The sequence below is a fragment of the Jaculus jaculus genome, chromosome 9 (assembly GCF_020740685.1).
Source record: "Jaculus jaculus isolate mJacJac1 chromosome 9, mJacJac1.mat.Y.cur, whole genome shotgun sequence".
Classification (NCBI taxonomy): Eukaryota; Metazoa; Chordata; class Mammalia; order Rodentia; family Dipodidae; genus Jaculus; species Jaculus jaculus.
Genome location: NC_059110.1, coordinates 28,408,380 through 28,433,789, shown reverse-complemented (window position 1 = coordinate 28,433,789; position 25,410 = coordinate 28,408,380). Strand labels below are relative to the sequence as shown.

At 41.3% G+C, this 25,410-nt stretch overlaps 1 non-coding gene across 1 annotated transcript; it reads left to right on the top strand.

The window, feature by feature from the left end:
• The first annotated feature begins 1,733 nt into the window (after positions 1 to 1,733).
• Positions 1,734 to 1,840, top strand: LOC123463746. Its single transcript, XR_006639133.1, has one exon. It is a non-coding gene; the product is annotated as a U6 spliceosomal RNA (small nuclear RNA).
• Positions 1,841 to 25,410: the final 23,570 nt, after the last annotated feature.

Sequence of the window (25,410 nt, the reverse complement as noted above, 5' to 3'; positions counted from 1 at the left end):
CTAGAGTTTTGTCCTAAAAAACCCAATTCTGATCTTAGTGAGTAACTAGCTGGGCTGCAGGCGGGGAGAAGGCAGGGTGGTCTTGGGGGAAGTTGTGAACAATGGCAAAGGAATTGGTACCTGGTTTTGGATCTAGTGCTGGATGGTGATTCTGCTGCTCTGCATCTTAACTTTGAAATGAACCTCAAATTAAAATCTTAAAAACTATTTTTGATATATTCAAAATATTTTAATATGCAATTCATATAAAACATTAACACAACACTTCATATTACTTTCTTCACACTGTCTTTGCAAGTTGGTATCCATAGCTACGAAATTTCTCTCAAGCTGCTTTAACTCCTCCTTCATTTATTCTCTGTGAGCCCCAATTCTATGGGATGTGAGCAAGTGTTACACAGAAACAAAAAGCACAGGTTCAAAATATTCAGGATTACATGTTCCAGAAGATTTAAAATCCAACTCACAGTGAATCACCAAGACAGGAATCACAAGTAGATATGCTCAAATTTATTTGATGATAAATCTTTTTCATCAGACTGGTGTGTATTGGAATGAAGTTTGGGAAACAGAGGCTTAGATCATTTAACTCAGTAAGCTAAGGCTAGGAATGGGAGTCAGGAAGCTGCTTCATAGCTTGTGGAGTAGCAGGGGCGAGAGATGGTGTTGAAATGGGCCACAGAAGGGCTGAATCCATGGAAGTGAAGTCCTTGAGTGTTGACAATTAGTGTCATTTCATTTCACAGCAGCATGGCAAAGATGACCTCTAGTGATGTTTGTATACATGTCACAGATTATGGCAAAACAATCCATTTCTAGTTCTTTCAGGATCAATCTTGTGACATTAGGATCATTTTGATTTCATTCTTTCAATCCACCAGAGATGATTGTTAAAATTCCTTTGCTTCTCATTTGCTTTAACGCCACGATTGTGTGGCACAGCTCGCTTCTTCTGATAGGAGTGAATAGCCAGGTTAAGGGTGTGGCCTCATCAGAAGTGCATAACAGTGGAACAGATAACTGAAAGCTGCTGCATGATGTCCCAACTCTATAAAAACATATCAAACTCTTTGAGTTGGCCTAACGAGATTTCTTTCTATTTATTGTTTTTTCATTTTTTCATTTTTTTTGGTTTTTCAAGGTAGGGTCTTACTCCAGCCCAGGCCGACCTGGAATTCACTATGGAGTCTCAGGGTGGCCTCGAACTCATGGCAATCCTCCTACCTCTAAGATTTCTTTCTATTTATTTTAATACCAGTTCACAAGAGACTTGAGCTCCTGTGTTCAGTGTGGCTCTATGATGTCTCTTCAGATGCTAATGTGTATTGTAATTCATCACCAACATCTGTATTTGAATTTCTGATTGATGTTAAAGGTATATTTATTTGTACTTTTTTTTCCTTCTGTGTTATTTAAAAAGTTTATTTTTGCTTTCTTTTCTGAAACTAAATTCTTAAATTTTCCTGCCAGTATCATTCCTTATGTGATTGGCTAAATAATTGTAAGACACATTACTTATGATACAGGGACACATTTCAAATCTATGTAGCAATCTCTAGTTTTAGTAAGAGGTTCCAAGTTCATACTCAAAAGGGAAAGAAAAGGTTTTCTGAAGCTACAGTTTAAGAAATGGGCTCTAGCTTGAACACTAGAATTTAAAAAGGAAATTTAAAAAATCTATAATACTGAAAAGACTTTTGAAGTAATAACATTTTTTATAAAGAAACAAAAGTGTGCTTGCTTTGGCAGCACGTATACTAAAATTGGAACAATACAGAGTAGATTAGCATGGCCTCTGTGCAAGGATGACATGCAAATTCGTGCAGCATTCTATATTTAAAAGAAAGAAAGAAAGAAAGAAAGAAAGAAAGAAAGAAAGAAAGAAAGAAAGAAAGAAAAGCCAATTTGTTGTAATCTCAATACTTTCACTGGACTCTTGAGTGACCACCTCTGAGCCCTCAGTACAGCTGACTCTCCACATATGAGCTGGGCAAAGCCTCCTACACCATATTTTAAATGAATCATTTATTGTGCCTCCACCTTTTGCTAAGCAGCAATGTAATTAATCTTTGCTTTTAAGTGCTCTAAAATCCTTGATCATAAAGGAGCATCAGATTAATAAATTATTATAAAGCACTTATAAATAATTATACCTTATCTATACATCAAATAATGATGGAAGGGAAATGAACTAAAGATAGTCTTTGTCCTGGATGTTTTCTACCACCTGGATCACATGATACTCCCATTTAGTTCTAAGATTGGATTTTTATTTTTATTTTATTTTTTTAGAGAGAGCCAGAGAGAGAGAGAGAGAGAGAGAGAGAGAGAGAGAGAGAGAGAGAGAGAGAGAGAGAGAAGTGGTGTGCCAGGGCCTCAGCCACTGAAGTCCAACAATGGAACTCCAGACACTTGTGCCACCTAGTGGGCATGTGCGACCTTGCGCTTGCCTCACCTTTGTGCCTCTGGCTTGTGAGGGATCTGGAGAGTTGAATATTGGTCCTCAGACTTCGCAGGCAAGCGTGCCTTAACCACTAAGCCATCTCTCCAGCCCTCAAATTGGATTTCTTGGTGTCAAAGTGGAATTTCTTCCTTTTCTTTTTTTTTTTTTTAAATAAGTATACTTACCATTAGAATGTAATTCTAATCATAATTCATTGACTTAAAATTATTTATTTATTTATTTATGAGAGAGAGAATGGGCATGCCAGGGCCTCCACTGCAAGTTTACTCTAGACATATGTGCTACTCTGTGCATCTCCTTACATGGGTCCTGGGGAATCAAACTTAGGTCTCTTGACTTTGTAGGCAAGCACCTTAACTGCTGAGCCATCTCTCCAACACTCATTGACTTTTTTTTAAACCTCATTGACTTTTTAGATGTAAAGAAAGTGAGACATCTGTTCCAATCATTATGATAAATAGATATGATATGTAGAAAGTGTTCCTTTCTCTTTCTGCCCTGTGCACTGAGTCAGGACAACAGTCTGTATGTGCATGGGGTATCTTGTTAGTTTTGGGGTGCCAGGTGGCTGAATGGTTGAGGTCTGTGTCTTGAGAATTTTTTTCACAGGTGAAGGCTCAGATAAGAAGATATAATCACTCACCTACTTACTATTGACTGAGCTCTTACTCTATGCCAGACAACATATTTGAAGATTCAGAGCCTGGAACAGTGCTAAATAGAGCTGAAGTTGAGAGATTATCCATTGTCTAAGCACCGGGGTCTTTATCAACAGATGAAGGGTCCCGACAGGAATGGCTTGAGCTTTTCTCCATCCTTCTCTACTGGTAGACGCCCCCAGATTTAAGAGTCTGTTACTTTCTTCTCTGGGTAGAGGCTTTAATTAAATTGGATTGTAGTTACAATAGCACATGAGAAATTTTCAACAAAGAGCTTTTGTGGGCATCAATTTAAACCCCATGCTCTGGTTAGAAGTAAAAGTACAAGGCTATAACCAGACAATATCACACAGACAGGAAGGATTGGGAGTGTCTGGCCCCATGACAATTTGTGTTTCTCTCCCTCACCTACCCTCTCAAGGCTTAGAGAAAGGGTTAGTGGTCTGTGGGTCAAATCGGGCTATTTTGGAATAACCTATGACCTGGGAAATATAGGACATATATATTTAGGTAGGGCATCACTCTAGCCCAGGCTGATCTGATACCTACTCTGTTGGTCCAGGCTGGCCTCAAACTCACAGTGATCCTCCTACCTCTGCCTCCCAAGTCCTGGGGTTAAAGGCATGTGCCACCATGCCCAGCCATTTTAATATTTTTAAAGGACTATAAAATAAAGAATATGTGACAGACACGGTAGGTGGTCTACAAGGTCTGAAACATTTGCTGTGTGCTACTGTACAAAAATGTTTTCTGATCCTTGGCCCAGAAGTTTGTGTACTGCCTAGAGACTAACTAGCATTCATTTTAGGAAAACATTTGGAAAAATTAACAGTAACTCAAAAACTTATGAGAATTCTTATAAAATACTGTTCAACTCAGAGGACTTTGGACTTCTCAACAAATATGAAGATTACCAACCTAAATATAGATTTCTATGTCCCTTGACATATGTGTAAGAGCCAGTTTTACACATCTGTCCAATTCCAAGTATGGGGATGTCAAGTTGAGAGCATGAACTGGACCATGATGGAGCTGTTTACACCATAGAAATTGACAGCATTTACAAATCAAGACTTCTTCTTTCTCAGACTCTGGTTTTGAGACACTCACCAAAAGATAACTAACTGTATGTCATTTGATGCCTGGAGTTATTTATCACCAGAGCTGATACATTTCTCCTACTAAGAAAAATACTTGGATTTTTAAATCTCATAGAAAAGAAGTTTAAATATGATACTGGTAAAGTTTCATAGCTCAAATTGAGAACTTGTGAAAATACATATCATTTGTATAAGGAGGGTAATAAAAATCCCTAGATTATTGTGCTATTGTGAGACGTTATTGTGTTAGCGTATGTAAATTTCTAGAAAATTTCAGAGGTAAAGCATTCATACCAGTACCTATCACATTCTAATTATTCCATTACAATTAATCCCATCTCAATGTGGGACTCTAACTCTGTAGAACAGCCAATATATTCAGAAATGTCCCACCCAGACCCTATCTGGAGACTCCATTGAGTTAGGGGCAGGGACTATGCATTTTCTTTCTTTCTTTATCATCTTGCATCGTTCAGTACCACCCCCACAGTTGTGTTTCCCAAAGTTTCAGTTATGTTCGGTTTGAAAATATTAAATGGAGGCCTGGAGAGATGGCTCACCAGTTAAGAGCTTGCCTGTGAAGCCTGAGGACCCTGGTTCGAGGCTCAACTCCCCAGGACCCACGTTAGCCAGATGCACAAAGGGGCACACGCGTCTGGAGTTCGTTTGCAGTGGCTGGAGGCCCTGGCGCGCCCATTCTCTCTCTCTCTCTCTCTCTCTCTTTCTCTGTCTGTCGCTTTCAAATAAATAAATAAAAATAATTTAAAAAAGAAAATATTACATGGAAAGTTCTAGAATACACAGTTTAAAAGATTTAAACCACATGCTGCTCTGAGAAGCATAAAGAAACCACTCTCCGTTCTGTTCTGTCCCACCTGGGTTGTTTAATGGTGTTCCCACTGTGTTTGCTCCCCACACTTACCAGTTGTCAAGTAAACTTCATGCTACGTAGTAATGGCCTCAAAGCAATAGTATTGACATTGGCTATTTGAACATTCCAAAACAACAAATCTTTCCTGAAAATACAATCTGAGAGAGAGAGAGAGAGAGAGTGACAGAGAGAAAGAGAGAGGGAGGGAGAGAGCATTTACATAACTTTTAGTAGCATACATTGTTATAATTATTCTATTTTATTAATAATTATTGCTGATCTTTTTGCTGGGTCCAATTTATAAATTAAACCTTATCATAGTTAAGCTTTTATGGGAGGAACATACTTTATCTATACAGTTTGGCACCTGTGACTTCAGGCATCCTTTGGGGGTTCCTGCAACTGGTACTCTGAGATCTCAGCAAGTTAATGTTAAGATGCCTGACTCTGCTCATCAGTAGAGAATACTTAAATGTCACCCGTCTTGCCAGTTAGGAGGAAGATGAGACAGGATAATACAGGGGAAGGTGTTGCTAATGGTAGCATGTCACACGATTGCAAGGGTTTATTATCTTTCAACAGTATGATTTTGAATTGTGTGCAATGACACTCTGGGCGACACACTGCTTAAAAGGAGAAATAAAAGAGTCACGTCTTCTGCCTCTTACCCTCATGTCAAAAGTGGTGAATCACTGGCCAAAAATGAAAACAAGGTTGTTAAGACAACTCATGCGAAAGCTTTTATTCCAGGGAGGGAAGCCCTGGTGGCTCCTTGAGTTACAGGGAAACAGAAGCCATCACTAGAAGCCAAGATTCTGAACTCTACTTCTCCAGAAAAAAAAATAAAACATGAATATATTCATATAGTTTATTTGTTTTCATATAAAGCTATATAAAAACGTTTTTATTTTACCCCTGCTTAAAATATTATAATCTGGGGCTGGAGAGATGGCTTAGTGGTTAAGTGCTTGCCTGTGAAGCCTAAGGACCCCGGTTCGAGGCTCGATTCCCCAGGACCCACATTAGCCAGATGCACAAGGGGGCGCACGTGTCTGGAGTTCGTTTGCAGTGGCTGGAGGCCCTGGCACGCTCACTCTCCTCTCTCTCTCTCTCTCTCTCTCTCTCTCTCTCTGTCTCTCTCTCTGCCTCTTTCTCTCTCTGTCGCTCTCAAATAAATACATAAAAATAAACAAAAAAATTAAAAAAAATTTATTATAATCTGTGCTATGTATGTGAAAAAAAGGTTTTTGTTGATCTAAGTTTAGTACTATTGGCTAAGTTTATGAAGAAATTTTTGTAAAATATTATCTAAAGTAAACTTGAATATATAATAGTAAGTTAAATAAAGGGATAAAGATAGTAAAATCGTTACAAACGAAGCATACTGAGATGAGTTGGAAGAAAGCGATAGATAGTGCCTCTGTTATCAATTCTCTTAGTCTTTGTTACTCAAAGTGCAACATGTATTAGAACTGGCTAGAGACCTTAATGAAACGTCGATTCCACTGCTCCATGTGTGCGGTAGTGAGTGCTATGTGCCAATCCCACAGTACTTGCCAGTGCCTATGTGTGTGAGGACCACACTTTGAGTATCAGAAAAGGCTGTGCAAGTTAGAGGGAGGCAAACACCTTCCAAACCTCTGCTGATTGACGGAATACTGGCTGTCAGGCATTGGGCTTCTCAAGAGGCAATCTCCCTGTGTGCATATGTTCTAAGCTAGCAGGAACATGAAAGGAAAAGGTCAACACTGAAGCAAAGACCGGAGTCTAATGTGGACGATGGAGCTTAGCTTAACAAGCATGTAGCTTGTTATCTGACCCCATAGCCAGGCTTTTTTTTTTTTTAAATTATTTATTTATTTATTTGAGAGCGACAGACACAGAGAGAAAGACAGATAGAGGGAGAGAGAGAGAATGGGCGCGCCAGGGCTTCCAGCCTCTGCAAACGAACTCCAGACGTGTGCGCCCCCTTGTGCATGTTACATACAGGGGCTGGAGGGATTGCTTAGTGGTTAAGGTGCTTGCCTGGGAAGCCTAAGGACCCAGGTTTGATTCCCTAGTACCCATGTAAGCCAGATACACAAGGTGACACATACGTCTGGAGTTCATTGGAGTGGCTAGAGGCCCTGATGTGTCTGTTCTAGAGGAACATATCATCTTCCTAGGGATGCTACTATTACAAAGTCCCCTAAAGAGGGTGGCTTAGACTTGAAGAAATTTATTGTCTCCCAGTTCTAGATCCTGGCAGTCTGACAGCCAATGTCAGTGAGGATAGTTTCTTACGGAGGCCACCAGGGATGCTGTTCCACATCCCTGTCCTAGATTTTGGTGGTTTGCTGTCAATCTCTGCAATTCTTTTTGGCATCAAAATTGCAGCCCTTGCATATCTATCTTCCCATAGCATTCATTTTATGAGAACACTAGTCATACTGAGTTGGGGCTCACCCTCACCTAACTGCATTTGCAATATTTTTCCAAATAAGACCACATTCTAAGGCACTGATGGTTAGACATTATGATACAAATTTTATAAGACAGAATTCAAAAAGTGCCTCAATTTTCTCATGCATGAATCAAGAATAGTCATACGTCCTACATTGCAGAGTTGGGATAAAGAATCAGTTCCTTACCAAAGATTCAGTTACTTAGAATATGCAATGGACTATGAGGCATTCCTGGATGCAGCAGGTTCCTGGTAAGTAAGAGTTATCACCATTTTTCTCCCACCACATCTGCAGACACTGGGCCTGGATAATTTTTTTTATGAGAGAGAGAAAGAGAGAGAGAGAGAGAATGAGAATTGGCATACCAGGGCCTCCAACTTTTGTGCATGTGCAACCTTGCATGTTTGCATCACCTGTGCGTGTGGCTTATGTGGGACGTGGAGAGTCAAACATGGGTCCTTAGGCTTCGCAGGCAAGTGCTTTAACCACTAAGCCATTTCTCCATTCCCCCTATTTTTATCGAAGCAAGGTCTCACTCAAGCCCAGCTGGCCTGGAATTTACTCTGTAGTCTCAGGCTGGCCTCACATTCTAGCGATCCTCCTACCTCTGCCTTCTAAGGGCTGAGATTAAAGGCATGCACCACCATGCTGGGCTCTGGAGAGATTTCTTTCTTTGTTATTTATGTATCAACACCCTTCACACATGATCAGTGACCAAGATTGTTCTACACATATAAAAATAAGGTGAGGTAGTATATACTAAGTGTCAAATTCCTGATGAGATGATATTTCTGTGTCCAAAGCAGTTATGGAAGCCTTAATGTGACATATTGAAGTATGTATCTTTTTTCCCACATCCCTTCTGGAACATCCGATCTGGGGAGAAATCACCAGTCTTTGAGCTTTCAAGTCTCATCTACAAAATGGAAATAGTATAGTTACCATGATGATTAAATGAACCATAGGCAAAGTGCTTGTCCGATGTCTCAAGTACAATGGGTCATTCATATTTTCAAAATGCATACAGAGGTTGTGCCATGGGAGAATACTTGTGTAATCCATTAAGAACAAGCCCGTGGAGTGTGTGTGCGTGTGTGTGCATCCCATGAGTTCACTTAGCGACCAGAGGAGGACCTCGGGTGTGTTCCTCTGTTCCTTTTCTGCCTTATGACCTTGAGACAGGGTCGCTTGGTGAATCTGGTTGGGCTGGCTGAGCAGTGAGCCCCAGTGACAGGTGACCCTCCTGTCTCTGTGCTATGTACCCTCGCCTCAGTGCTGGGGTTACGGGTGTGTGAGGCCTCACCCGGCTTTTATGTGTGTGCTCAGGATCTCCCCGAGGTCCGTACGCTTGCGCATGCCCTCCCCTCAGGCTGGTGCGAGCGGAAGGCTGCACCTTGAAATATGGCCACAGGAGGGCAGTGGTGTGCCGTGCTCTGCAAAGAAGGCGCCCTCAGTCCTCTCAATGAAGCTTTAATGCATAAATTTTCCTATTCTAAACTAGGAGCATGTTGTTTTTCCATACTTTTAGACACATTATAAGTTTCCCTAAAGAGCGTTTCTTTTAGTTTTATAAGACGAAACAGGCATTAATCTCTTCCAAATACTAAGGTAATCGTTCATTGGAGGAAATGGGTATTTTTATCCATCCTAGATTGTGGTTCCGATTAATACTTCCTATATCGCATATAAATCACTGCTTCTCAAAACACTCAGACAAGGCTAACATTAGAATTATATTAAGCATAATGCAACTTTCTATGATATTTGGAATGGTACTTTAAATGTCTTTATTCATCGTCTTAGCTTATTTTCTTGTGACCTTGCTGTCACATCTGTAGAGTTGCCGTGAGTGAGGAATGAGTTAAGTTGTATAATGTAGGTAAGTGCACGTCACCAGGCCTTAACATTCTGTGGTTCCGGATACCCAGCAGGGTGACTCCAAAGACGGGTAGAAGATGGACTTGTCTACTACCTGAGTGGTTGTCAGTGAGGTAAATCTATTTCTAGGGCTGGAGAGATGGTTTAGCGGTTAAATGCTTGCCTGTGAAGCCTAAGGACCCCAGTTCGAGGCTCGGTTCCCCAGGTCCCACGTTAGCCAGATGCACAAGGGGGCGCACGCGTCTGGAGTTCGTTTGCAGAGGCTGGAAGCCCTGGCGTGCCCATTCTCTCTCTCCCTCGATCTGTCTTTCTCTCTGTGTCTGTCGCTCTCAATAAATAAATAAATAATTTTAAAAAATCTATTTCTATTCTTTGATTGCTGGCTGTTAAAAGCATGGGCATGTGACCAAACTGTGACCAATCAGATGGTTGTGCCGTGGCTGGACCCAAGGGCATCTGGATATTATGTGATATAATTGTGAGGCCCTGGGCAAGTTCCCAGGATCACCCCAAGCTAGCAAGACAGTGTGGAGCTTTGCTTATCTTAATTTCTGCCTAAGTAAGCATAGTTTTTCAACGATTCTTGGAGATAACTTAGATCATCCTAACAAATTTGTAATTTATTTATAATTGTCGGAATGTACGCTGATATTCGTAACTGTAAGCCCTGAGGAGTACAAGTTTCTACCTTACGTTCACATAAGTGTGAAAACTGTAGTTCAAAAGGGTTCTGGCTCTAAGGACCCCGGTTCGAGGCTCGGTTCCCCAGGTCCCACGTTAGCCAGATGCACAAGGGGGCGCACGTGTCTGGAGTTCGTTTGCAGAGGCTGGAAGCCCTGGCGCGCCCATTCTCTCTCTCTCTCCCTCTATTTGTCTTTCTCTCTGTGTCTGTTGCTCTCAAATAAATAAATTAAAATTAAAAAAAAAAAAAAAGGGTTCTGGCTCATAGACTGTGTAATTTTTCCCCTTAATTTTATTCTATAATATAATAATGATTATAAAAGAAAAACTTCATAATTCAAAAATGCAAGGATTTTTAAAAATATATATATTTATTTATTTAACAGAGAAAGAGGAAGAAAGAGACAGAAGGAGTGCACAAGGGCCTCCAGCCACTGCAAACGAACTCCAGATGCGTGCGCCCCCTTGTGCATCTGGCTAATGTGGAGGGAATTGAACTTGGGTCCTTTGGCTTTGCAGACAAACTCCTTAACCACTAAGCCATCCCTCCAGTCCACAAGTATTTTTTACATGACAGTAGAAATCCCACTTCCTATGCTTGGAGAGCAGAAATTCAGCCATGCTGCAGTTGCAGGGTATGTGAGAATGCCTGGGGGACTCATCACCATTGGCTGTCTGGAGGAGGTAAGTAGATCCTGGCTTCCCCTTCATCCAGCTTAAGAGGTTGTACTCAACCCCTGTTCTATGCCAATGACTTCCTTCATCAGACCTCCACCCCGAGGGGCTGGAGAGATGGCGTAGCGGTTAAGTGCTTGCCTATGAAGCCTAAGGACCCCAGTTCGAGGCTCATATTCCCCAGGATCCACATAAGCCAGAGGCACAAGGTGGCGCATGCATCTGGAGTTCATTTGCAGTGGCTGGAGACCCTGGTGTGCCCATTCTTTCTCTGCTTCTTTGTCTGTTTGTCTGTCGTTCTCAAATAAGTAAGAATTAAAAAGAAATGAAGTGAGAGGAACTGTCCATACTAGAGTCCTCCGGGAAGAGACTGGTGGGCACACTGTGTGCTCACGTGCATGTGAGGATGTTTCCTTATTAAAGACGGGGTCTGAAGCACAAGCCACACAATAGTTCCATATGGCCACTGACCGTTGGTTAGATGGTAAATATTTGCTCCTCAGATGATATTAGAAAGACTGTTGCTCAATTTCTGAAGTTAAATGGTATTGATTTTTGAAATGGTTCATTATGACTTAAAAGCTGTCACTGAAAACAAACCCACTATCCAAAACGAAAACAGAACTCCAAACCAGAGCTACTTGGTTTTCTAAATCCAAGTTTACTGCCTGACAGTTTGGAGGGCAACGGTAACCTCTGTTCCCTCACCAGTCTGTCCTGGGAAACAAGGTAGTATGGCGAAAAAGGGCCATCTCATAATGTTAATGAGCATAAGTGTGTCACCCCTATTATGAAAAGAGATTTGTATCCTCTGCATTCTAGCTGATAACTCCATCTTATAAAATTGAGTAATTATGCTGGGGTTCAACTGCTTATTATGTTGGAAAAGTAGGGTTTGGGGACAGGTCTACGATGAAGAGATTGGTGATAAGGGAAGACTCAATCTACAGCTTTTACAAGCAGCAAAATCTGAAGCCTTACAAAATCACAATGGTGTCCAATTATATAAAAACCAAGGTAATTTTTCTTGCACCATCAATATTTAAAAGGCACTTGGATGACCATGCTGGGGCGTCTATGTCTTAAAGCATGTGAGGGAACAGCTGTGATCATATTTAGAGTGTCCCATTCCAAAGGATGCTTCAAATTCAAGATGTATGATTTCCAATTTGCAATGTCTACAGATCTGTTTGTAGGATAGCTACAAAAATGTTAAAGCAAGCTGGACATGGTAGTGCACTCCTTTAACCTCAGCTCTTGGGAGGCAGAGGTAGGATGATCACTGAGAGTTCGCAGCTACCCTAATACTACATGGTGAATTCCAGGTCAGCCTGGGCTAGAGTGAGACTCTACCTCGAAAAACAAAACAGAAAAGAAAAAGAGTTAAAGCGAAGTAAAATCCTTTTAAAGAGAGAGTTGGTTCAAACTCCTTTGTATTTTAAAACTGCTCCTTAAAATAATGTGGTTTGTTTAGTAATGTTTTCCCTTAATTCTCACTCTCTTGGATTTTAAACTCTTTTTAATTTTACATAACTCTTCTCTCTGCTAAAGATAATTTAGAGCTTCTCTGCCCCCCATCAATTCTGACATTTAAATGTCCATCCTCATGTGTGCCTGTAATACAGTGAAAAGGTACAGTGCTTCAAAAACAGACAAAGGAAAAGTGTAGGAACTAGAATCTAATAATAAAAGTGGATTTAAGACCACAGGATAGTAGGAAAACCCCAGGCTCCTCCTCCTTGCATGGCTGATATTTACAAGTCAATAAGTCACTCCAGGAGCCTTTCTGACACCCCTGGGTTTGTAGCCTGTGTAGTTAGCAGCTGGGACACATTTATAGCATTTCGCTCAATAACAATTCAGAGTCCAGGTTTAGATTTTCTGATTTGCAATTTATAGGCATGCTTGTCTCCAGATATCAGAAACCTAATTACAATAATTTGTTTTTAAATAGTAAGGTCCTATATCTATTTTCCTACATAACTATTTTGTCAAGTAAACACTATTAGCATGACAGCTCTTTGTTATAAAAAAGACATTCAAATCTTGAAATGCTCCCTTTATACTAGAGTCATAGTTAGCAGTCTCTTTCCACAGCTACCCTAAAGTTCAAAAGCACAAGTTTCCAAAGAGTTGGCAACGGATTCTTAATGGGGTCAGTTGTTGAGTTTCTGAACAAATCTGGAGTCATTCAACATGTGACAACATGATGTGTCAGGAAGAACATGCACTGTGTACGTGAATGATCTGTGTTCAAACTACAGCATGACAAATGTCCTTGAGCTTGAATTTATGGAAATTTGACTCATTGTCTGGTCAAACAGAAAAACAATGCCAAATTGATTAGGGTTACTTCAATGATAAAATTAAAAAAAATTAGCTAAAATCCATGCAGGAAATCCTCCATGCCAGGCAGTGGGTGAGAGCTTTATGTAGATTTACTACCTCTTTAGATCAGTGTGCATGGAAAAGATGCCACATGAATTAAGCCAGAGACGTGTGCATTTATTCCTCTAGCCTATTTTATTACAGAGTCTTGTTAAGAGTAGGTTTTTTTAAAAATCATATATTGGGCTGGAGAGATGGCTTAGTGGTTAAGCGCTTGCCTGTGAAGCCTAAGGACCCCGGTTCGAGGCTCGGTTCCCCAGGTCCCACGTAAGCCAGATGCATAAGGGGGTACACGCGTCTGGAGTTCATTTGCAGAGGATGGAAGCCCTGGCGCGCCCATTCTCTCTCTCCCTCTATCTGTCTTTCTCTCTGTGTCTGTCACTCTCAAATAAATAAATTTTTAAAAAATTAAAAAAAAATAAAAATCATATATTTATTTATTTGAGAGAGAAAGAAGCTGGCAGAAAGAAGGGGTTGGGGGAGAGAGAGAGAAAGAGAGAGATTGGCCATACTAGGGCCTCCACCCACTGCAAATGAATTCTAGTTGCATGCATCACCTTGCATATCTGGCTTATATGGGTCCTGGGGGATTGAACGTGGGTCCTTTGGCTTTTCTGGCAAGTGCCTTAACCACTAATCCATCTCTCCAGCACAAGAATAGGTTTTTAATGAGAACATCACAGCCTAAAGAACACACCTGTGCAGTTTACCACCTCCTTACAGTTGAAGGGCATGTATATGGTTTCTGCTTTATTTTGCTGTTATTAAAAATAATCATTATTAATGTGGTAATATTTTTACTACTTAATATTATACATTGTAGTAAACATTATTTTGATGGGTTTATAGCTGCACTTATTTTTTTTAATCTTTGGTATAGAAGCCCAGAAATACTGTTACTGTCAGAGGATCTGAACAAATTAAGACCAATTTACTTTCTAAATTGGTTTCCCTGATCTACTGATATCATCCCATTCTTGCCAAAATGAATGTTATGATTTAATTTTTTCTAGTTGATAGATCTAGAATGGTATCTTGTTGAAACTAATGTCTGATAATTATAAATGAATTGAACAGTAACAATTACTGGCAGTTGCTATTTTTCTCTCTTGAGGTTTTGTCTTTTCTTATTTATTGCTTTGTTTCTTGTTGATTGATAAGAAAGCATCAAATACTAAGAATATTAACTCTTTTTCATTATCATTGCAACAAAATTCACACCTCTCTGTCTTTCACTGTCTCGGTTTATGCTAAGTTTACAACTTTGTAAAACTGGGGCTGGGGAAATTGCTCAGTGGTTAAGGTGCTTGCAAAGCGACAGCCTGGGTTTGATTCCCCAGTACCTATGTAAAGCCAAATGCACAGTGTGGGGCAGGCATCTGGAGTTCAGTTGCGGTGCCAGGAGGCCCTGGCATGCCCCCTCCACTTCTCTCTTTCTTTGCATGTAAATAAGTAATATAAAATAAATAAATATTAAAAATCAATATGATTAAAATTCCTAAAATTCAAAGTTTTACGAAGGCAGAATAATATACCTTATAAGGTCAGAAAAATAAAAATGCTTTCTTCTAAGTTTATTTTTAGCTTGATCTTTCTTCAATTAGATTCTAGTTTGTTTTTGTATGTGATATGAGTGAAAGAAGAATTGTCTTTAACTACAAAGATGGGTCGTCATTCACAGAATCTATTAAAATAGAGGAACAATGATAGCTGAGAAATTGAATAATGAATTTTCTTCTTGGAAACCCCATCTTTACAAAGGGAAGACTCTTGGGAAACTTATATAATCTCAGCTTTAGCTCTATTTCTTTTTAAACACAGGGGGAATCTCCCTCCCTCCCTCCCTTCCTTCCTCCCTCTCTCTCTCTCTTTAAGTTATCCAAGGCAAATCACATGCTACTTTAATCTTATTTCAGAATATTTCTGTTGATATGTGAAGACTTTGAGCTCCAGTGTTTGCTTTCTCTTTAAATTCCTCACTTGGCCACCCACTCCCCTCCTGTATATACCTAGGGAAAAGTTAACTGATTACTCCTAGGTGAATGGAGATCCTTAGAGCTATGATACAAAGGGCTTGCTGGCCTAATTCCCTACCGCATTGCAAGTGAAGACTGCAGGAGGGGGTCCTGACTGAGGTGGAGAAATATACATAAATAAATCCCCAGCCAATGCTTGATTTGAATAGATATATGGGAGTCGGGGGCAGAATTGACCAGATGCTGGACCATATGATAAACACAGAGGAGCATGGTGTGGTATAAAAACTGGGCATTTATATGGTACAGCTGGCCGTGCATAATCTTCTTCTAATTTATAAGGCAGGAGCATCTGCTCTCTAGCTGCTTCTCTTTCCAATTTCCTAACAGCCTTATCCTTGAGCCTCAAGTGTAGTGGAACAGCCCCAGGATGCCACAAGGAGGGAAGGAAAGATCACCCCGGGAGAATGAGATGGCCCAGGATCCTGCCTTTCAGAGAAATGACTTGGATTCACAGACTCCTTCTAGATTTTTGGTCTCATCCTGACATAGCCTTATCTTTTGGATAGTAACTTGTTTTTTTTGTTGTTGTTGTTGTTGTTTGTTTGTTTGTTTTGTTTTGTTTTTCAAAGCAGGGTCTTGCTCTAGCTCAGGCTGACATGGAATTCACTACGTAGTCTCAGGGTGGCCTGGAAGTCACAGTGATCCTCCTACCTCTGCCTCCTGAGTGCTGCGATTAAAGGCATGCACCACCATGCCCGGCTGGATGATAACATTTGAAATCATGTTTTTCCATGAAGCATCTTGGACTGCCATCCCTGGATAGGGTTGTTTTATTTTATTTTATTTTTTCCTTTTTGACAGGGAGAAGGTTCTCTTTGCCCCTTAATTCATAAGAAGACATTTTAGGCCTAAGTAAAGCCTCACATTGCTTCCAGCAACAATCAATATTCATTCTTGTTGAACTCAAATAAACTAATCTTTACTAGGACCATCAGGCAGGAGGAGGCAGAACTATGGTGATGTTTAATCTCCACTGCCAACTTGACTAGATTTAAAATCATCCAGAAATATCTGGGCATTTCCAGAGGTTTTACTGAGGTAGCAAAATACACATTGTAAATGTGGGTGGTACCATTCAATGGACTCGGGCGCTAGAGCTGAGCACCAACATGCATCTCTTTCTTTTCCTAACTGTGGGTGCAAGGGGACCAGTGGCCCCAAGCAGGAGGAAAACTGTGAGCTAAAATTAACCTTTTCTCTCCTAAGTTGCCTTTTCACAAATATCTATTTTATGTATTTATTCATTTGAGAAAGAAAGAGTGAGAGAATGGGCACACCAGGTCCTTCAGTTGCTGCAAACTGGCTTATGTGGGCTCTTGGGAATCAAACATGGATCCTTTGGCTTTGCATGCAACTACCTTAACTGCTAAGCCATCTTTCCAGCCCCCTCCCCTCCCCTCCCCCACCTTTTTAAAATTTAAGACTTTTATTAACAGGTGCTTGTAGTTTGTTGACTTTTTTGTGGCAGGGGGAGGAATCAACATGTAAACTTTTATTTTATTACAAATTAAAAATGAAGTTCTTAAAAATTTTAACTTGACCAGATATGAAACAATTAAAAAGCCTTTAAAGGTATGTTGAGAAAAACCAGGCTTTAAAAAACAAACAAGCAAAACAAAACAAAGCATGTTTATCATTACCAAAAAGAGACATCTATAGGTTAAAAAAAAAAAAAAAAGAACCATGTTGCATAAACAATACAGAGAGTTCTAGTTTATCTGACGAATGGGCAAAAAGTAAGCACTTAAGGTCTTCAGCTCCAAACATTTGTTCACTCCTCACTGCTGGAATTTCCTATTCATTTCTTCCCGTTGGATGGCTAAGGCAGAGGATGGTAAAGATGGCAGGATGGTGGTCTGCGCAGCCTTTTGTATTTTGAATTTTATAATAGCATCGAAAAAAGTGATTAATACACCCTCTGGGCCTTATAACCTGTGTCTCCCGAACCCAGGTACTCTGGCAGGGCCTCCCTCTACTTTCTATTCCTTCCTTCTTTCACTGTGTTCTTTCTACTGATTTCCAGGGAGGGTGGGGTTATGGAAGTACCATGCTGTTCCTTACCTGACAGGCTAGACCCAGATTTCTCCTACCTCCCTGTTTAATTCTGTTAGTTGATGGAAGCTTAGCATGATATATATACATACATATATACTTTTTTCAAAAAGACCTCCTAATACTGATATTAAAAGACTCAAAAGAATGAAAATCTTAGTAGCAGGATTTCACCTTCCACACCTTTTAGGCCACACAGGTGAAAACAGTTGAAAGAAGAGGACCAAGCTGGGCGTGGTGGTGCTCACCTTTAATCCCAGCACTCGGGAGGCAGAGCTAGGAGGATCTTCATGAGTTCAAGACCACCCTGAGACTACATAGTAAATTCCAGGTCAACCTGGGCTACAGCAAGACACACCTTGAATAACCAAAAATAATAAAAAATAAAACTATAAAAAGAAACAAAGAAAGAAAAAGGACCACTCTATCTTCCAGTAACAGTATTTTGGAAGAAACTCACTGGTCTAGGCATTAGGAGAGGCACTAGTCTGTATTCTGCCACCTCCAATCTAACCTTGTGATGTTGGTCATATCATTTGGCCTCTCTGAGAGTATTTTCAGATTTCACAGTGGATATAAGATTTAAAAATATACATTTATGATAGAAGACACATATATATGGTTATAATTAGATCTTTATGAACATTTGGAATACTGGGGTTGTGATTAAGGTGATACAAACAGTTACCATTCTAAACCAGAATTTTTTTTTTTTTTTCAAGGCAGGGTCTCACTGTAGCCCAGGCTGACCTGGAATTCACTACGGAGTCTCAGGCTGGCCTCGAACTCACGGTGATCCTCCTACCTCTGCCTCCCGAGTGCTAGGATTAAAGGTGTGCACCACCACGCCCAGCAAACCAGAATGTTTTGAGAGAAAGAAAATGAAGGCTGTAGCAAGTCTGGGCTAGGAGGACATTACCCAGGGAGAACCTGCCCATGGTGGTGGTCTTGGCTACACAAGGTGCTAGAAGCTGTGAAAGTTGTCAAAATGAAGATGGAGTCCCTCAAAGCAGGGTGTGGTGGCGCACGCCTTTAATCCCAGCACTCGGGAGGCAGAGGTAGGAGGATCGCTGTGAGTTCGAGGCCAGCCTGAGACTAGAGTGAGTTCCTGGTCAGCCTGGGCTACAGTGAAACCCTACCTCAGGAAAAAAAAAAAAAAAGGATGGAGTCCCTCATGCAAACACTGACATGAAGTAAGTAACATGGAGAAGTTAAGAAGGAAGGGTTCTCATGCATGATTTCCTGACAGGAACTCACAAATCGCTCTGTCAGAACTGTGACTATTCAGAGGTCACCATAGCATTATACAAAAATGCTATACCAGGCCACCTGCTAAGAGACCGTTCAACCAGTTATTAATCCCTGTGGCCAAGGCTCATTGTTTCAGAATATCTTATGCAATTTCCATTTCACCTTTAAAAACTTCCCCTTGTCTCAACCTCTTTATGTCCTCATAGTTTACGATGGCATACATGTTCTCATTGCTGGACTATTCTAGTGCCAAATAAATACTATTTTTTGAAGAAACTCTCTTTATTATTTAGGGCTATAAAGCCATAAAAATGTAATTACTAATGATATACTAATTACTAATGATATAAACTTTGCCTTTAAATACTACTATATTCCTAAAAGCTGATACAGAAATAAATTAATTACCTTTTCATAAATTTTTTAAAAGTTTGTTTTGCTTATTTTTATTTATTTATTTGAGAATAACAGATAGGCAGTAAGAGAAAGAGGCAGAGAGAGAGAATTGGGTGTGCCAGGGCCTCCAGCCACTGAAAACGAACTCCAGATGCATGTGCCACCTTGTGCATCTGGCTTACATGGGTCCTGGGGAATCGAGCCTTGAACTGGGCTCCTTAGGCTTCAAAGGCAAGTGCTTATCCACTAAGCCATCTCCCCAGGCCAGTTTTGTTTTTTATTAATTTTTTTTACTTTATTTTATTTGCAAGCAGAGAGAGATAGAGAGAAGAGAGACAGAGAGAGAAAGACAGAGAATTGGTGCATCAACCAGACACATGTGCCATTTTGTGCGTCTGACTTTACGTGGGTGCTAGGGAGTCAAAGCCAGGTGGTTAGGCTGTGTGGGGAAAGTGCCTTAACCACTAAGCCATCTCTCCAGCCTGCTGTGTTGTGTTTTGATGACCTTTCAGTATTGCCCTTTGGATTGGAGACATGTTGTCCATTTGTATTCCCTTGAGTCCTTTGCTCCCCTTACCCCATGGCGTTGGTAGTAAAACAGCAGAGATTCATCTCGAATGGCTAAAATGCTTTCTATAGTGCTTTGCATATAGTGAGAAAGTGTCAGGGCAAAATTTTGACCCTGTTCATCATTGTTACACTCTCCTTCAGCTGTCATCATTTCTCCTGGGCCCATAGGCTTCTCTTTGGATATCCGTGATCTCCCCAACATGACCCAGTCTATGTTCATTCTTGCCAGTGGTGTCCTGGGCTCTCTAGTAACGAAGTTTCCCAAACTCTTCTGATTTCATCGAAGGTTCTGAGTCAGAAAGTTTCTGGTGAAGACTGCTAATCTGTATAGTTGACCAAGCTTCCAGGTGATTTTTTTTTTTAATCATCACATGAGCATGAGACATGGATTTAATACATATGAAAGTAGAAAGATGCTTTTGTCCTCATTTAAGCCAGTACTCTCAAAGTGGGCCTCAGTCTCACCGAAGGGCTTGTTCAGCAATGCAAATCATTGGCCCTACTGAGCAAGAAGTCTGGAGGTAGGGCTCAGCTGCCTTGAGTCACCAGCCCTTCAAGTCCTCCTTGTGGTCATGAACAGAGTGAGATGGTAAGGGTGGTTAAGGAGTGGCATCACTGGGTATGGTCCTCAACTTCCTCTCCTGTCTCCCAGAGCAAAGAGTTTTGTGTACAGACAAGGGTTCGTATTTGCCAAGGGTTGGATTACTAAAAGACACAGGGCTCTGACCAGCCAAGCCCTGTGGTAAACCAAAGCCCAAGTGTTAGTAGTGACTCTCTGCTGAGAAAGCCCCTGAGATCCCGACCTCTCAGAAGACCTGCTTCCTTCCAGAGAAAGACACATTTCACCCTCCAGCTAGTTTCAGCTCTGCTTTCGGTGGTTAATCTCTGCTCATTTTCAGAGTGGTTGATGTAAGACTTTTCTAATTATTGCTGCAAAAGAATCCTCTGAAATTGTCACCTGTCGGCACCCGGTTCTGTGGTTTGGGTACATACCTTCCCGTCACACTGGTGGGAAAGAATGAATGAGAGGCCAGCAGACAGGTCAGCCACCGCTGCACTCTGCTCATTGCCAATCTTGCCAACTATGTCCACTTGGCTCAGATTTTCACCAGGATTCTTGTATTCAAGTACAATATGTACTAGCATTTATTGAATGTTCTTAATGTATGCAACTTAGAGATACAATTTTAGAAAACTTCCAAATTACCAAAGATAATGGTGAAGGTAGCACAGTGTGCTCACATTGGCACCAAATGTTTCCCTGTTATTAGCATCAATAGTAATAAATAAAAGTTGTCATAATTAATGACCTAAAATTAATCCATTTTAAAACTTAAATGCCCTTGGTTATATAAATATATATGTTAAGAGAGAGCAAAAGAAGAAGATAGAGAGAAAGATTAAGAGAATGGGCACACCAGCAACACAGCAAACAAACTCCAGATGCATGTGCCAGCTTGTGCATCTGGCTTATGCGGGTCCTCGGAAATCGAACCTGGGTTCTTTGGCTTTGTAGATAAGCACATTAACTGCTAAGGCATCTATCTGTCCAGCCCTGCCCTCTGTTTTTACCAAGTGGCCCTGTCCCTGACCCTAGGCACCATTTAGGATGCTGCATTTAAATTAGCTACTATACTTGCCCCAAGCCTGACCGAATGTACAACAAACTAATACAAAGTGCTGAGTGTCCGGTTGCCACCACTGCTGTTTAAAGACTTGTGTCTCTGATGCATCAGGTTCCTTTTTTTTTTTTTTTTTTGCCAGCATCTGACCAGTGTTGACAAGCAGGGTCCAAGATCAGACCTCTTACAGTTCCTCACATGGTTGCTGTTGTTGTTCAGTGGAAGCATTAAAAACCATGAAGTGTACTAAGTTCATAAATGTTTAAAGGAAATTGTAAAAGCTCTCTTTTGCACCTGTCCCCCATGGCATTTTCACTTTAACCTAAGATGGATAACTTTATCCAAACAGTAGCTGTCTGATGACAGAATTTCAAGTGTGAGCTTTGCAGAAAAAGCTAGAACAAAGGTCCTCTATTTCAGTCTCTGTTGAATCTTCAAGATGTAGATCGGACACATAGTTTAACATACTTATTAAATGTATGTGAAACGATTGTCACTGAGTGAATTAAGGAATATATTTGAATCATGTTATGATTTTACTTTCAGAAAGATTACCCTGGCTGGTTGTGAAAACTAGAAGGAAGAAGTCAACAGTAGGCACGAGACCAAACAGGAAGTCTTTGCCAGGTCCTGATAGAAACATAGAGCTGAGGCTTATACCTCTACTCTTCAGCTGATAATTAGTCTCATTCTGATAAACAACAATGGGCTTATTAATGAATTAATTAACCAGAGGCAGACTGAAGGCCCGGTCATGTGATCATGTGGCTGAGGATCCCATCACGTGTCGATGGACTCCCCAGCCATGAGCCACGAGGAGCGTCTCAAGACTGAATCCAACCACAGCCTGTGCAACTTACTTCAAGCCAAATCAACTCCATGTCGTTCCGCTGGTTGTCATTGTGAAAGGTAAAGTGGCAAGTGTGCATGACTAAGCAACTTCCTGGCTGTCCAAAATTGTCTGGTCATGGGATCTTCTGTGGCTAGTTGCTGTAAAACAAGCCGACCATGCAATCTTCTACCTGTGGCCCCTATCAGCCAAACCCCATGGTGTCCAAACAAATGATTCATGATCACACGACCTCTCTGCTTGAAAAAAATCCCCTCCCTTGTCCCTTGTCAGAGCATCTCCTGGGTCTGTCCTTGACTGTGTGCCAGAACTGTCATTTTTATTCTCAAATAAACGCATCGTTTGCTTGTAGTATTAGCCTGGTTCTTTTCTAGCTGAGAATTCTGCAGCATCAAGGGACTTCGGGACATTGAGGATCAAAGGACAAGGGAATCCACACTGAACATGTATGATCCACTCAGTCTCTTTCCGAGACACATCTAGGTTTGGCTTGATGAAGGTCTCATTTACCACCCATTTCACATACAACACTGCATCTAAAAAAAGAGCTCAGATGTTCCTGGTTTGGGGTCTGAAACTAGAATACAGAGTTCGCATTGCCTGTCACCACAAAAGCAAGTGAGAAGAGACAGAAATAGAATCTCCAAGCTGCGCTTTATTCAGAGAGCGAGCATTCGGAGGAAATAGTCGATTCATGTCCCGCAGATCTGCCTTACGCCTCATCCCAGCCTGCAAGTTTGCGAGGGAATGGGGACAAGAGCAGTCCGTCACCCCAATGTTTAGTCTTGCCCTTCTGGTCAGGAGGCTAGGCTTGTCTTTGAGATCCACGGTGTCGATGCTTCTCTGCTTACCGTTCCCTGCTTTTCTGCCCTCATGAATGCCTGTCTCTGTGCAGTTGAGCACAGACTCATATTCCTGAGGCTGCATCCTCTCACAGCGTCATCTGGGCTATGGGTTAACTCAGAACAAACAAACCATTAGCAATGTGTCTGTGCTGAACCATTCACAACGTGTACACACAGGTCCCTTTCTATAATACGAAGTACAACGGCACCCTTAGGTGTTCTATCTGGCCCACCTGTCCCCTGGCATTCCTCACTGTCAGTAGTAACTCCTGATGGCAGTGTCTTATGAAAACTGACTCCCTGTGGCCATGAGTCCAGTTAATTGCTAGCACAGCATCTTACCAGTCAGAACGTAAAAGCACACAATATACAACAGCAAACAGCTATGTTGAGAATAAGTATTAAGAAAACAAACAAACAACAAAAAACTAAGAAGGCTTCTCTGAGGCCTGAAAAGCTTAGGAGCCAGGATGCAAGAAAAGACAGATCAAAACTGTCTTGAGCCGGGCGTGGTGGTGTATGCCTTTAATTCCAGCACTCAGGAGGCAGAGGTAGGAGGATCGCCATGAGTTCGAGGCCACCCTGAGACTCCATAGTGAATTCCAGGTCAGCCTGGGCTAGAGTGAGACCCTACCTCGAGAAACCAAAAACAACAACAACAACAACAAAAACTGTCTTAAGCTTTTGCTAGATCTGAACAAGTCTTAGTACATCCTGTGAAAGCAACGCAATTATGAGATGAGATTCTTGTACTATCTCTGATCTTGCCAGCGTGGTTATGCTTCCTGTCAGATATCTGTGCCAGTGACTACTCTCAATGTTCCTTTCTGTACCTAGATCTGAAGTCTGACTTACTTCCTGGCTAGTATGTTTGACGTTTGACATACTTCTCTTTCCTCTCCAGCAGGTGCCTTGAGGTCACCCCCAAAATTTCGGTTGGGTAGGAAGACAGCACGTCAAGTCTGTTCTTTACCTCTGGGTTCCTTGGCTGAGGAGTCCTCGCAAGGTTCTGTGAAAAGTCTAATCACTAGTTTTACTTCCCACAACTTTGGCGTGTGTTATCTGTTGCCTTTTCAAGCCAACCTTGCAAGTCTCACTGTCATGGGTCTTTCCATCTCTGCCACAGACTTGCCCTGTCGTAACTTAGTTTCTCACTGTTTCAGACAATCTTTTGCAAATGACAGGGCACCAGTGCACATCACCATTCTGAGGACTGCCTGCAGCTTGCGTGGAAGTAACAGAAGGAATCTGGAGATTGAGTTACTTATGGCAGATGATAATTTATTTTTTATTTATTTATTGGAGAGAGAGAGAGAGAACAGGAGTGCCAGGCCACTGCAAATGAACTCCAGACGCATGCGCCACCTTGTGCATCTGGCTTACCTGGGTACTGGGGAATCGAACCTGGGTCCTCAGGCTTTGCAGGCAAGCTGAAATGCTAACCCATCTCTCCAGCCCCAATGGCAGATGATAATTTTTTTTTTTTTTATCAAATGTGTTGTGACAACAGAAAGGAGGTCATCGACCTTTCAGTCTGCAATCCCTGGGTCCCAATACCACAGCTCTTCCACTAAACCGTTATCACACTTCAGGGTTTAGTGGAGCCGCGCTGCCCTTTCTGTGTGTGTCCGGGCGAACGCTAAGCTGCTGCAAAGAGAACACAAAGTTTAAATATGGCAGACCTTTCTTTGTTACCAACACAGAAGCGGTCAGCGGACCCTGCTCCATGAAATCACTTAGGGCCCAAATGACTGAAGAGATCTCTGACAGGCAGCTTCATGGCCGTTACAGAAACGGGGAAATCAAGAGTGATTCAAAAGTCAGGATCTTCTAGAAGATGAACGAGAAAGAATAAATACAAGCCAATGCCATTCATTCCTGATCAGCTTCAGCACATGAGTGCACCTACCTGTAAAGGAAGGTGAAAAATATCTCTTTTTCTTTTTGAAATTATTTATTTATTTATTTGAGAGTCAGAAAGGCAGAGAGAGTGAGAGAGAGAGAGAGGAGAAAAAAATGGGCACGCCAGGGCACCCAGCCACTGCAAACGAACTCCAGACGCATGTGCCACCTTGTACATCTGGCTCACGTGGGTTCTGGGGAATCAAACCTGGTTCCTTTGGCCTTGCAGGCAGGCACCTTAACCGCTAAGCCATCCCTCCAGCACATGAAAAATATCTCAAACATGAGCAGCTCTATCCATGGAAATGATGAAGATAATTTTGTGTGTGGACCAAATAATCTCTCATATACATATACAACCTGTGACTCATCAAATATGCTGTCATTTTCCAACCATGTCTTTTTGGTGAGTTTCTAGGTTGGTTCTAATGTATTGTTATTCCTTATACTATATACTATGCATTACATTATATATTGCAGATAACACACATAGTATATGCAGATTATAATAAGCCTTAATAAACATTTGTAACTTGAAATTTTTTAATTTTTAAAATTTTTTTGTTTTCATTTTAATTTACTTATTTGAGAGTGACAGAGAGAAAGAGGCAGATAGAGAGAGAGAATGGGCACGCCAGGGCCTCCAGATGCTGCAAATGAACTCCAGACATGTTTGCCCCCTTGAACATCTGGCTAACATGGAGCATCGAACCAGGGTCCTTA